At 37.3% G+C, this 13,098-nt stretch overlaps 1 protein-coding gene and 1 long non-coding RNA gene across 2 annotated transcripts in view; one reads left to right on the top strand and one right to left on the bottom strand.

Annotated features, from left to right (window-relative positions):
- Positions 1-13,098, bottom strand: part of LGR6 (leucine rich repeat containing G protein-coupled receptor 6) — a 135,448-nt gene that overhangs the window by 91,574 nt on the left and 30,776 nt on the right. The window lies entirely within an intron of this gene.
- Positions 1-13,098, top strand: part of LOC106548699 (uncharacterized) — a 43,452-nt gene that overhangs the window by 4,117 nt on the left and 26,237 nt on the right. The window contains exon 2 of the long non-coding RNA XR_015697404.1: positions 4,652-4,836. This is a non-coding gene — a long non-coding RNA (uncharacterized LOC106548699). The remainder of the gene's footprint in view (positions 1-4,651; positions 4,837-13,098) is intronic.

Raw genomic sequence — 13,098 nt, 5'->3', positions numbered from 1 at the left:
CAACTGAACCTAGTTATATTGACTTGTTCTGAAATGCAAAAATGTTTTGTAAATCTATAATGAAGTTTTATTTTGCCCAAATTATTCCACAAAGTTAAAATTCCACAACCAGGTCTCTAGTAGTGGCAGGAGATTCAAACCTTACAATTTACAAGATTATGTTAATGTAACCTTATAATAAAATAGAATTAGCTCATACAGTTGTTTCTGCTTTGGTTTGGAGCTTTGCTTGGTTGTCAGATGGTGCTTTCTATTTAGACTACATCAAAAGGTTGACAGCTAGGCAGATTGAAAATTATAAAACAGAATCATTAATCTGGAATACATTGCCATCCCCTCATGGTTGTTAACTGACCCAAGCTCCTCTCTCTGCTTATCTGCCTGATGCCAGGATGACCTTGTGATGTTCATTAGATGTTTCATCCTGTGATCCTGTTTGCATATTTATTGCATACACCTGACAATTGAGTTCTTTCAGCCCAAGATGAATTCAATATATCACAGTTGTCTCAGTTTGTGATTATTACGAACAATTACAGGTTACTATGGTCATGCAGAAACTCAGCAGATCTGGAATAGCAGCTTTTCCATGAAGCTCCAGTTGCAAAATAACTAAGGAACATCAAGAAAAGTTATTTGAGGGCATTTTAACAATGGCAGAAAAAGGACGTTTTGATTGGCTCTTGAAGAGAATAGGACAACTTTCTGAGATATGAGGCTCCCAACATGGTTTCTGGAACTTCAGAGAAATGTACAGTACAGAAGCAAATTGTCCATTCCCCAGAGTTTGGCAGGGCTATACCTTTAATCCATTGCCAACCCTTGAGGTAGATTGGCAAAGAGCGGTTTGGGGAAAACAGCAATAATCCCAGTATTTATTGGCAGAGCCCACAGTGATGGGGAGGGTAGCTTTCAGTTACAATTACCTTCATGTTTCCTGCCTTTAATACATAACCCAAATAGAGAGTGAGGAGGCTGCAGGAAATTTTTGCAGATGTTTACAACTCTGCATGCTTAACAGGTGATAACAAGACTTCTCATGGTATATTGCAATGGCATCTGTGGATTAGTCAGTGTGGAAAATGAGTCAATGTGGAATCCATTCTCAGAAGGCATATAATTGAAAACGAGAGGTATAAGGTATAAAGCTTACACATTTTCTCCTGCCGTGGCAATTATGGACATTGCTTTTCAACTTTAATATGATTGTAAATGTTGCATGACAAGGTATGGCCTGGAGCAATATTTATTTTCTAAGGGGCATGAGTCAGTTACTCTCTTTGATGTTTCTGGCCCCAATTATATTGTCTTATTTATTCCAATCTTTGTGGATGCCAGGAGTCCAAAACAACTTGGTGGTATATAATCAATCAATCAAATATCACTTACCCCAACTACTTGTTACATTGTTTTCCTTCCTGGAATCATAAAGAACACAATTTTAGCCAGGAGTGGGCAATTCTCCCCCCCCTTTTTTTAAAAAAATAGGGCAATGACCTATCAGAAGTGGTGGAAGTTGGGATATCCAATTCATTTTAAACCCATTTCAAACTCTGGAGTTGTGGTTGTATAAGGAATGAGTTTCTTTCTACAATTTGATTTGGCTTTGGAGTATTAGGAGATAACTTGAAAATTTCTGGAAACATTACAGTATTTGATTTTCATGTGGATTAAAAAAAAAAACAGAAGTACCCCCAGATGGTATTTGGGTTTCATGTCCAACTTGTCAGCTAACGTTTTCCAACATCATCTAATAGGTTTTACAGATGAATAGATTCCAGATGGAGAAATCCAGACACTTAACAATGGCAGAATAAAACTTTGTGAAAACTTTGCACATTCACCTCTACACCACAAAAAAAGAATTCTTATGCTGAACTTTTGCAAATTATGCCCATAAAAAAACTATATGAAATCAGCAGAAAAATGTATGCAAAGTTAGTGGGTTAGTTAGTTAAGAGTTTCTATCAAGCAAACTCCAACAGTATGCAATAGTTACGATACTATCATTGACTGTTTCTATTTTCTGTTGATATTGCTTTTATGTAATGATCTTCACTTTTTAAGATAAAAATCTACCGTAATGTTTAAAGTATAAGATGCACCAAGATTTTGAAGAGGCAAATTAAAAAAAAAGGTTTTGCACTCTGCAGACCTCCCAAAAATGGCCCGTTTTTCCCAAAAATGAGCCCATTTTGTTTTTGAAAAAAAGGACATGAATAGCCTTTAGGGGGCTCATAGGGTGCTCCTGAGGACTAGGAGGCAAAATTGAGGGAAAAAAATGGCCCATTTTTCTCTCATTTCTCCCTTCCCCAGTCCCCAGGAGCACTCTGAAAGCTCCTAAAGGCTGTGCACGGCAATTTTGGTGAAGGGGTGGGGTTTCGGGAGGCAAAAAATGCTGTATTCAGTGTATAAGACACATCCAGATTTTCAGCCTCTTTTTTGAGGGAAAAAGGTGCATCTCATACTCTGAAAATATGGGTAAATACTTTTTTAAAAGCTGCAAAAATCCAGTAGTACTTTCAGTTCATCTCATCTCTCAAATTAGCATCATTAAATAACTTAATTTTTTCCTCATAATGCTATTTGAACTGTAAACTTTCCTGTGGGAAGGTTTATCTTTTAATATGCTTTATTATGATAATAACTGGGGAATTTGGGGAGTTAATCCACACATCTTGTGGATCTTGTGAATTTCAAAGTGGAAAGGGGGTACCAAGTACATATGAAAACTGAGGCCAATGGGAAGACATCCTCAAGAACAAGGCTGGCTGTAGCCTGAAACATTCATGAAAATGATTTCCAGATCATTCAGTCTTGTAAGAAGGCATTATAGCAGAGCAATTGACATGAAGAGGGAAAGACATGTCATCATCTGACACCTGCTTCAACAGTGAGACAGGACCAGAGCCTGGCCTTTTAAACATAATCTTTCTCCCAGATGCTGCAAAAATAAGAGGACCCCCCCCCCTTTGCTCAAGCATTAAAAAGCATGCATATCTAATTCTAGTAGGAGTAGAAGTCAATTACTAACCCAGAGATGTAAAATAGCCCAGATCAAAACATTCCAGAATGATTTATATTGAGAAAAGGTCTGGCAACTATCTCACTGAAATGGGATTTTGGTATTTTGTTTCATAAAATACAGACTCCTCAACTTACAACCATTGTTTAGCAACTGTTCAACCTTACAACAGTGTTTCCCAAAGTGTGGTACGTGTACCCCCAGGGGTACGGGAAGAGTTTGGTGGGGGTACACATTGCATCGGAGTTTGGTGGGGATCACGTGGGAATATCCACTGTACCGTGCTTAGCTGCACCCACAGAACAAGGAAAGAAATAGGCCCGTATCACAGTTTTTACATGGAAACTGGGGCCATCGTACATCGTATCGCAACTCATTATGGCGGGAACTTCTGCGCATCCTTCGCGCAGCTCAGGTTCGGCCATTTTTAAACTGCGGGAACATTAACAGTTGACGTTGAGCCGCAGAGCTGTTTAAACGCCAGAGAATTGCAATGTTATCTAACGGTTAGACAGTCTTGTGAGGCGTGACACGGCATGAATATACTGCACTTCGTTACTCAGGGGTACTCAGCGTTACAAAAATTATAGAAGGGGTACACATATGTCAAAAGTTTGGGAAACACTGCCTTACAACAACAGCGAAAAAGTGATTTACAATCCATACTAATATCCCAGTGGTCACAGATCAAAATTCAGGCACCTGACAACTGGGATGTATGCAGGATGATTGCAGCTTCCCGGAGTCATGTGATCACCATTTGCGATATTCCCGGCCAACTTCCAAAGACTAAAGCCAATTGGTGAAGCTGGATTCACTTAACAATTGCATTTTTCACACTACAGTGGCACTAATTGCTTTACCACGACAACAAAAAGATTGCAAAATCAGGTGCAACTCACTTAACAACCATCTCACTTAGTGACATCAATTCTGGTCCCAGTTGTAGCCATAACTTAAAGTTATCTCACAACATAGCCTAAACTTTATTTGCTTTAAAATATAACTGGGGTAGCCAAAAGAGCACATTCGCCACTGAAGAATGATGTAATTTATCCAAGTAGCCAGTAAAAATATACAGGTTAGTAGTAGCAATGTTCTGTTCCATCCAGGAATGCTCCAACATTTTGTGAATATAAATGAACATGAAATAAGATTATGTGTTCACTGAGTGAAAAAACGTAATCCCTCTATTTCTTCAGTTGCCTTAAAGAAAAGTGCTTCAGTTAAAATGCTGTTTGAGGGTCACATTCTTTATTTGTACACAGTGGCCTGCAGAACTTCTCAAAATACACCAATTATGTCAACATGAGGTTTCAGACCCAATTAATGGTCTTCCGTTAACGACCATTATTTTAGTGACAGGAAATCTTAGTGACAGAATAACGTGAGAGTCTGAAAATCTTTGTTTTGTTCTCTTCTTCCAGCCCACAACCCCACCTCCACCCTGCTGCTATCTATCATGAGGGCAATTTCCCCGCCCCCGGCCTGACCACCACTTTGCCTGCACTTGCCTTCCTGGCTGTTGAAAAGTCATGACAATGGTGGCAGCTTCTAAAGCAAGGAACACATGTCCCTTGGCCAACCCACCCACAGCAATAAATCTTTTCCCCTTTCTTTTTTCAGTCATCGGCAAGCCTGCCCATTGTTTGGCAACTCAGCTTCCTGCCCCGGCACAAATGGGAAAACAAACAGCAGGTCTGGGTGGCATCTGTTGAACTAGAAGAGAGAAAGCATCAAAGGAGGCAAGGAGGGCGGAGGCAGATACCAAGAGCCAGTTACTGCATCAACATCCGCTCCCTTTCAATCAGGTATTTATTCAGCACAGGTAGCAGACAGGTTATCCGGCCCTGTTTGCATCTCTCCCTTCTTTCCACCACCACCAATAGCTCATTAAAGTAGAAAAGTTATATACTGAAATAGTTACTCAGATGTTTTTAGTAGCAGATGAAAATCATCTGATGATCTGATCAGAATCTCCTATCTTTTTATTTATATTGGATAACACACTGTTGAATGGCTCTTCATTTCTATCTCTTCTACCGCTGATTGTTTTGCATGTGGCTAAAGTTAAAAAAGATTTTTTTTTACATTGATCTAATTATTCTCTGGGCGATTGATTTCCCCACCCCACCCCGCAAAGGAATGGGAGATTGTCTAATTACTACACCTTGAAATAGGAAGGCCAGGAGGTGGCGCCATAGAATGAATTTAATTATTTCTATCTTTTTCTTCTTTTACTTGCTTTTACTTATAAGTTACACAGCTGTGGGAATCCTATGTATTTCACAAGGCAAAGTTAACAGGGAGGATGGCGGGTAAAGGCATCCTTAGGAAGATGGGCGATAGCAGCAATAATTTCCAGCCACTTTTCAAGGCAGATAGACAGAGCCAAAGTGTGACCCAAAGAATCAGAAAAAAATACACTCTGGATTTATGGTTTTGATGATTAGAAAAAAATTGGGCAATAGAAAAAAAGTTCTTTTTTTGTAATCATAAAATAAGAGTTAATATTGTAAATATACTTCTATTTTCTGCAGAAGAAATTAGAAACTTCTTTTTTCTATTTCTTTTCATTCTCTTTCTGCATTTTCATCTTTCTTTGTTTTCTCTCCCTGTTTTTAGTTCATGTTAAGTTTTATGTTCTTTGTAAACCTTGAATAAAAAGTACTTAAAACAAAAATAAAAGATTCTGGGAAAGGAGATTAGAGACCTCTGATCTCTTATTCTACATGCTCAACTGTGCTGCTGCAAGCCTGCTTTGCTTGACAAATATCTTTCTGAATTTATCAGAGTCATATTCAGGAAAGGCAACAAAATATAAGGAAGCAGATATTCATGTATGCAACTTGCCAAAGTGTGTCAATTTCAGAAACACTGTGGTCTCACTAATGGCACACATAGTTTGGACTGATGCAACATACTCAGATACATGAAAATAGAAGTATATTTTATTCTATAACATTGTCAGGCACTCTTCTCCCACTGGAAAGGGTTTATGTTATTTCTTGAAATATTAGAACTAGGGTCGGTGATCAAACTAAATGCAAGGAGATTTGGAAATAAAGCACGTATCTCCTTAAGATGTAATTAAAATACCATATTAATAATAAGAATTTATAAAGAGGAAAGGGAGAACAAAAATAAAGCTGAGATTACTAATAAAATATGTATTTTAAGGAGAAAGGACTATTGGGCATCCAGATTCAATAGAACAACTGCAAAAGACTTTTTTTTAGATTAACATAATCCGTCAAAAAAAAATCCTGTTTTAACAAAGGTAACCCTCCAAACAATTTGAAGAAACAGACATTAATTGTAGAATTATTCAAGTTGCTCTTTCGCCTAATGTAATTTGCCACATACCAGTAATAATATTTTTTCTAAAAAAGATCACTCACAAAAATGTGGCCAAATACCTTAGTAACTACTCATAAAATATTTCTGAATTTAAAAATGTATTAAATACACATTGATGTGAATGATAGCAGAAGAGGGTTATTCAGATGACTGGTAGATGGCAACAAAGCATACCAAAAACTCACGCTTTCACTTCTATCCTGCAGTAGTCTAGATCTTAGCAGCCCATATCCCATAATGCCAGCTGCTGCTGATGACAAGACAGCTACATGGTATCTGATTTATACCACCTGATTTTCTCAACCTACAAATGCCAGAAACTGCACTTGGATTCCGAGTATACAAATTAAACACAGCAGTGGTTTCTCCCATAAAGGATAGGGCAGAGCACTAGAATAAAGGGAAGAATTCTGTAGTCATGGTTTCCATATCTCCATAAAAGGTAGTTCTCCTGTATTTTGGATCTGTAGATGGTTTTCTGGCTCCAGTCCCAGTGAATGAATGAAACTAATCTTTATTTTTTAAACTTAAAGTTTATTATGGCCAAAGACCAGCATCAAACATGATATAAAGAGCATTGCAAAACCCTAAGATGAAGCTTCTTAACAGAGATAAGTTGAAGATTCTGCAGCAAACGGTTCCCTCTGAACTTGCTAGATAGTTTCTATGGTTTAATTTGCCTTGTCAAAACAACTTTTAACATTTAAACATGGTAAATTTTCTCCAAGTTGATTACAATAACCGTTTGTTAACAGAGGGATTTGAATCTTTAGTCTTGCTTCATCATTATTATTATTGTTGTTGTTGTTGTTGTTATTATTATTATTGTTCTTCTTGTTAATAATTTTGCCAGTATAGTATACAGGTGACAGAGTGGGTTTCTGCCGGTTCAGCCCGGATCGGGCAAACTGGTAGTGGTGGCAGCGGGAGGCCCCGCCCACCCGCCCGGACGCTTCTGCACATGCAGAAGTTTAAAAAAAGGGGGAGGAATCGGCCACTGTCGCATGCTAATAATTTGCCAATATATTTAGTAGTTTAAACATTTTTGAGACCTGTTTTGCAAGGGATAGGAAACTAATATTGTAGCATTGTATTAACCAGTATTCAACTGGGGGTATAATATGTGTAAATGTGCTAGTTTTTTTTTTTTTTTAAATGCACTTTTTAAATGTCTTGTTTATGTTTTTTTTCTCCATTTCCTTTTTTAAGAGGTTTTTTTTTGGAATTTAAAAAAAAACCTTTTTATAATAAAATAAAAGTAGAAAGAAAAAATGACTTTAAACACACATACATATATGCATGTGTGCACATTCACACACATGCACACACACAAGCAGAATACCGTATATAAGTATCACAATATGATAGACTAAAGTAAAAACAACCGATTCTTCATCTACATAAAAAAATCAAATCATACACAAGAAAGAACAATAGAACCTGACAGTATTTCAGAAAATAGTATTTCTGAAAATTGACCCCCCCCTCTTTCTCTCCCTCCCTCCCTCCCTCCCTCATCACATCCTAAATCTTATTCTGTATCTTGGTATTAGCTTTCCAGGATAGCATTTCCCCCAAACTTTTAGCTTGTAAAACGGCCTTATTCTCTGCAACAAACACAAAGTAACATCAGCACAACAAGTTTGAGTAGAAACATATGACTGGAAATAATTTACACTCCTGAAGTCATGAGATAGTGATGGAGTAAATACAACATTTCTTGTTCATGTTCACTATCATCTTCCAGCAAGAAACATTTAGCAGAAATATAAACAGGCTTTCTGCTCAAGAGAACCATAGCAGCTCCTGACTCCATGGCCCACTTGTGAGCTTGTTTGAGTCATCCAGTCAAACCAATTAATACAGTTATTTTCAAATATTGGTTTTGCTCAATATTTTTATTTGTTATTTACAAATATTTCTATACAGCCTAACTCCCAAGATAGCATGAGCCAGCAGTTTCCCTCAATTCTATTGATAATCCTTCATAATTTTTCATCTGCTTCATAAACGTGCAATCAGGGGCTCAGCATTTGTCCAGGTTTAGCAACAAAATTTAAGATCCAGTAATGTACTCTTATCAGTGCTGCATCTCTCATTTTCATTCATCATTCATTGCAAAGCAGTTTGCTAAAATGCAAACGTACCTAAACTGTAATGATACAATAAGGTGAAGTAATATGATCTCAAATTAATACATTTGTGCATTAATATAACAAAATTCATTAAAAGCAACAATAAAACCAACAAGTAAAGCAGCCATAAAACCAAATAGAGACTCAAAAGGGATTATTTGAGTGGGTGTGTAAAAAATGACCTAGTTCGTAAATTAGTTTCATTGGGAGAAAGCATGCATTGAAGCTTGCAAGTTGAAAGAGCCTTAGGACTTTGAAAGTCAGCACCAGCATTTTATATAGAATAAAAGATACTCAAGAATGAGAGAATATATTCAAATTGGAGGACTGCACTTTACTTGCTGTATTCTTACACTGAAGCCACAAGCAACATAGATCCAGAATTATGACTCCATGGATTAATGGAATAAACTCCCTTGAATCCACTGGTGAAGGCAAGTGTGGATTGGCATTTGAATAATATGGAGAATTGCTCATTTAAGAAGCAAAGACTTCCTATCAGGAGTAGCAACATTTACTTAGCAGTATAATAGTGAAAAGAGATTGCATGCCTGCAACAGACGTTCTAGCCATAGAAAAGCATTTGAGTCCTCCACTACAACTGACCTTTAAATTCTTGTTTCCTTATGAATGGAAGAGATTATATGCAACTATATGCATGATGCAAATATATAAAAACCTATTATAATGAGAGACTGCATGATTTTAAAGTTTGTAGGTAAGGAAAAAAAAACTAAGAATGTGATGGGGCCATGCATTTTGCTATGTTAATACTTTGCTATGCTAAAGTTGCACAATATGCTAAGACCTAAACAAGTTTAAAACCACTTTTGTCAAATTAACTCAAGATAGTAAGATATCGTGAGACTGGTTTTGGCTTAGCACCTTTCCATAAGCAAGATACCTTTGTCCATTTCTTTTATCCAACTCTTCATTTTCAGAATAAAATTCATTTCTTTACTCTATTGGTTCTGACTTTCTCTCATTTCAGTTGATAGCAGTAGCACTTAGACATATACCATTTCATAGTGCTTTTACAGCCCTCTCTAAGCATTTTACAGAGTCAGCATATTGCCCCCAACAATCTGGATCCTCATTTTACCCACCTCGGAAGGATGGAAGGCTAAGTCAACCTTCAGCCTGGTGAGATTTGAACTGCTTAACTGTAGCTAGCAGTCAGCTGCAGTGGCCTGCAGTACTGCACTCTAACCACTGCGCCACCTGGGCTTGAGATGCACTTTCTTGGATTATATTTCCTGCACAGCATTATATTTTTGAAAGTTGACTGAGCACATTAAGTGCACAGCAAAGGTGGCAAAGGCTCCAATCTTCATGCAGAGAACCCAAGAAGCAAAAGATCAGAGAAGACATACAATGAAGCTTCCATGACAGGCATGGATTGAAGTTCTTGCAGTAATGGAGGAAGAAAGTGAGGAAGAGAGGCAATTAAAAGTACATCATTTGGAGGAAAGCACAATGGCAAGAAACCAGGCATAAGGGTTGTTACCTACTGATCAGATCAGGTTATTATCACAATCAGAATCTCAAGAAGAGACCCAGTTTAATCTAGTGATTAAGGCACCAGGCTAGAAAAAGAGGAGACTCTGAGCTCAACTCCTATCTTAGCCGTGAAAATCAGCTGGGTGATTTTGAACTAGTTTCTCTCTCTCTCCCTCAGCCCAACCCACCTCACAGGGTTGTTGTTGTGAAGAATATAGGAGGAAGGAAGAAGATGTGCTGGACATGTTCACCACTCTTGAGTTATTTGTAAAAATAAAAAAGGTGGGATACAAATAAATAAATAAATAAATAAAATTTTGTCCGTCGGAACAGGTCTGTAATAAATGTTCATTCCTGCATTATATTTCTACAATGGGTACTACCCTCTTGCCAGTTAATTTGAATCAAAAGCAGATGATTGGTTTTAAAAACTCAAATTGCATTTTCAAATTGAATAATTGCTAAGGTTTACAGCAAATTAAAAACCATAAAAACAAAATGTAAGCCAGTAGCAGAAAATACCGTGTTCGTTTTATACCAAAACTAATTATCCCCTGCACCCAAATCTGGCTATGAATGGCCAATTTCATAAGAGCAAGCCTTGTTTTGATGGCAAATTAACACAGTTATTGAGAATTTCAGTGGAAGGAATTTTTCCTGAGAATCTGATTGAAAAAAATGGAAAATAGAGAAGCCCATGTCCACTGAAAAAATAATTACCTGCAGAAAAACTCACACATATCCTGGGATTACCTTTTAATTTAGAAAGTGCAGGAGCTCCACACTCTGTCCATGAACAATTTCTCCAAAAGTATATCTTCTCCAAGAAGGATTTTTAAGCAAATTATCTTTCATTAGATTGAATGGGACAAGATAATGCCCAGTTGGCCTTAAAAATGGTTATAAAAATGACTTGGTGCAATTGATTATTTTACATCTAATTCCACCCAAAATCATTTTATAGGAGAGATGGATGGCTAAATAATAAACATACAAGTAAAATAAATAAATAAATAAAATAATAAATAAATAAATAAATAAATAAATAAATAAATAAATAAATAAATAAATTTTTAAAAAACCTCTGATAAAGAACTACCCAGAAAACCCTATCCAAATTTGTGGAAATAATGTATAACAAGATCCATATTTTTCAAGTACTAGAGCAGTATTTCTCAAATTTGGCATCTTTCATATGTGGGGGCTTTAATTATTTCTTACACACAGATTTTTTTCTGCCTATATGCCCCTTCCTGGCAGATTTTAAAATACTCCCTTTTCCCATGATTTTGAAAGGTCCACTTCTGAACCTGAGGCTCACAGGAGAAATGAAAAACAAGGCGCAGCAGGGATCTTTACATGAAGAGGCCACTAAGCACAGTGGTATTTTGACAAAAGGGCAACATGAGATTGGAAACTGAGCTGCTCCAAGAGTAATGTTAACTATTAGGAGAATATTGTCCTTTCTTTCTTCATCATCTTCAGTTTTAAGGCAAAGCAAGGCCAGCACTGAGCATGTAATCCCTATCCCTCTGAAATAGTCTAAATCCTATAAAACGTGGTATCAAAATCTACACTGTGGTCAAAGGGACGTGGTGGCTCAGTGGCTAAGACGCTGAACTTGTCAACCAGAAAGGTCAGCAGTTCGGCAGTTTGAATCCCTAGCGCTGCATAACGGAGTGAGCTTCCACCCTAACAGTTCCAAAGCATGTAAAAATGCAAGTAGAAAAATAGGGACCACCTTTGGTGGGAAGGTAACAGCATTCTGTGCACCTTTTGCATTTAGTCATGCCAGCCACATGACCACAGAGACTTCTTCAGACAGCGCTGGCTCTTCGGCTTTGAAGCGGAGATGAGCAGCACCCCCTCGAGTCAGAAACGACTAGCATATATGAACCTTTACCTTTACATTGTGATCAGTTTCAGATGATATAACTGGACTTTTTAATTGCTCTCACATGACTTTATAGTCCTAGCCTTTTGCATAGTTGAAAACTCATCCTTTGAAGGATCATGGCCAGGCACACTAGCTCTTTGAAAAGGCTCTGTATAAAGGACCTATTGACCTGAGGGAATCCAACTGATGTATTATTAGTTACTTCTTCTGAGTTGTTTTTTAGACATCATAGTAACAGATGACATTCACATGGTTAAATTAAATGGAATACAGGGAGGTTTGTGAATTCTATCACATTACTCTAATGGATGGAAAGGTATGAGAGAACTTTGTGGAATTTTCTCAAGTCAAAATTGGTAGGCGATTAATTAGTCTTCCTCACAATTCTTCTCCTTTCTCCATAGAACGTTAGCAATTACAATGTTGCAACCTTGTGTTTGCTAAGAAAATAACACTGAACTAAATCAGTGGTTTGCCTGTTACGGCAATCTGTGAATCCATCTCTTGTGAATTGAAAACTATTGATGAACCCAGCCATCATGCCTACATGAGCAAACTAAGATTTAAAAAATTGTGGTTTTTGCAATGTGAGTGGCTAATTAGGAATTTTGCCTTATTACAGTGCTCATCTGTTGTACATTGTGGTTTGGTGAGCAATCCTGGAATTATAAATGATGGTAATGTTATAATGAGCTATTCATTGCATTGTTACTTTTGTCAGCTTTGTTGTTTTTTTTAATCTCTGCTGACTTGGGTCATACATTACAGAGAAATTCCATCAGTGCACATACAACTGATTAACGGGAAACAACACCCATGGAGTTCTCCATTCCCCAACAACATTTTATAGATTATTTTCTGCCTAGAAAAAAAATCTGGATATTTGTAATAGGGAGGAGCAGCAAAACTGGTCTTCTGATCAGCTTAAAAACAGATGTGAGAAGCTAACATGAAAGTCCTGTGGCTTATGCTTGATTAAGGGTATAGAACCAGGAAGCAGCATGATGCAAGAGTTCCCCAAAACAATGAAACAACCAATCCAGTGACCAAGCTCTGCAGAGCAAAGTTAGTTCTGCTCCATGGTGTTTTTAACCCTAATTAATTGCTTCTGGGCATTCAACCTGAAATGAGATTAATTACCTTTATGCCCTTGTTTTTCATCCATCATACACCACTCTGAA

Source organism: Thamnophis sirtalis, unplaced genomic scaffold (assembly GCF_051295495.1).
Source record: "Thamnophis sirtalis isolate CommonGarterSnake01/CBP01778 unplaced genomic scaffold, rThaSir2_p1.2 scaffold_7, whole genome shotgun sequence".
NCBI lineage: Eukaryota > Metazoa > Chordata > Lepidosauria > Squamata > Natricidae > Thamnophis > Thamnophis sirtalis.
This window is presented reverse-complemented; position numbering and strand designations above follow the sequence as displayed.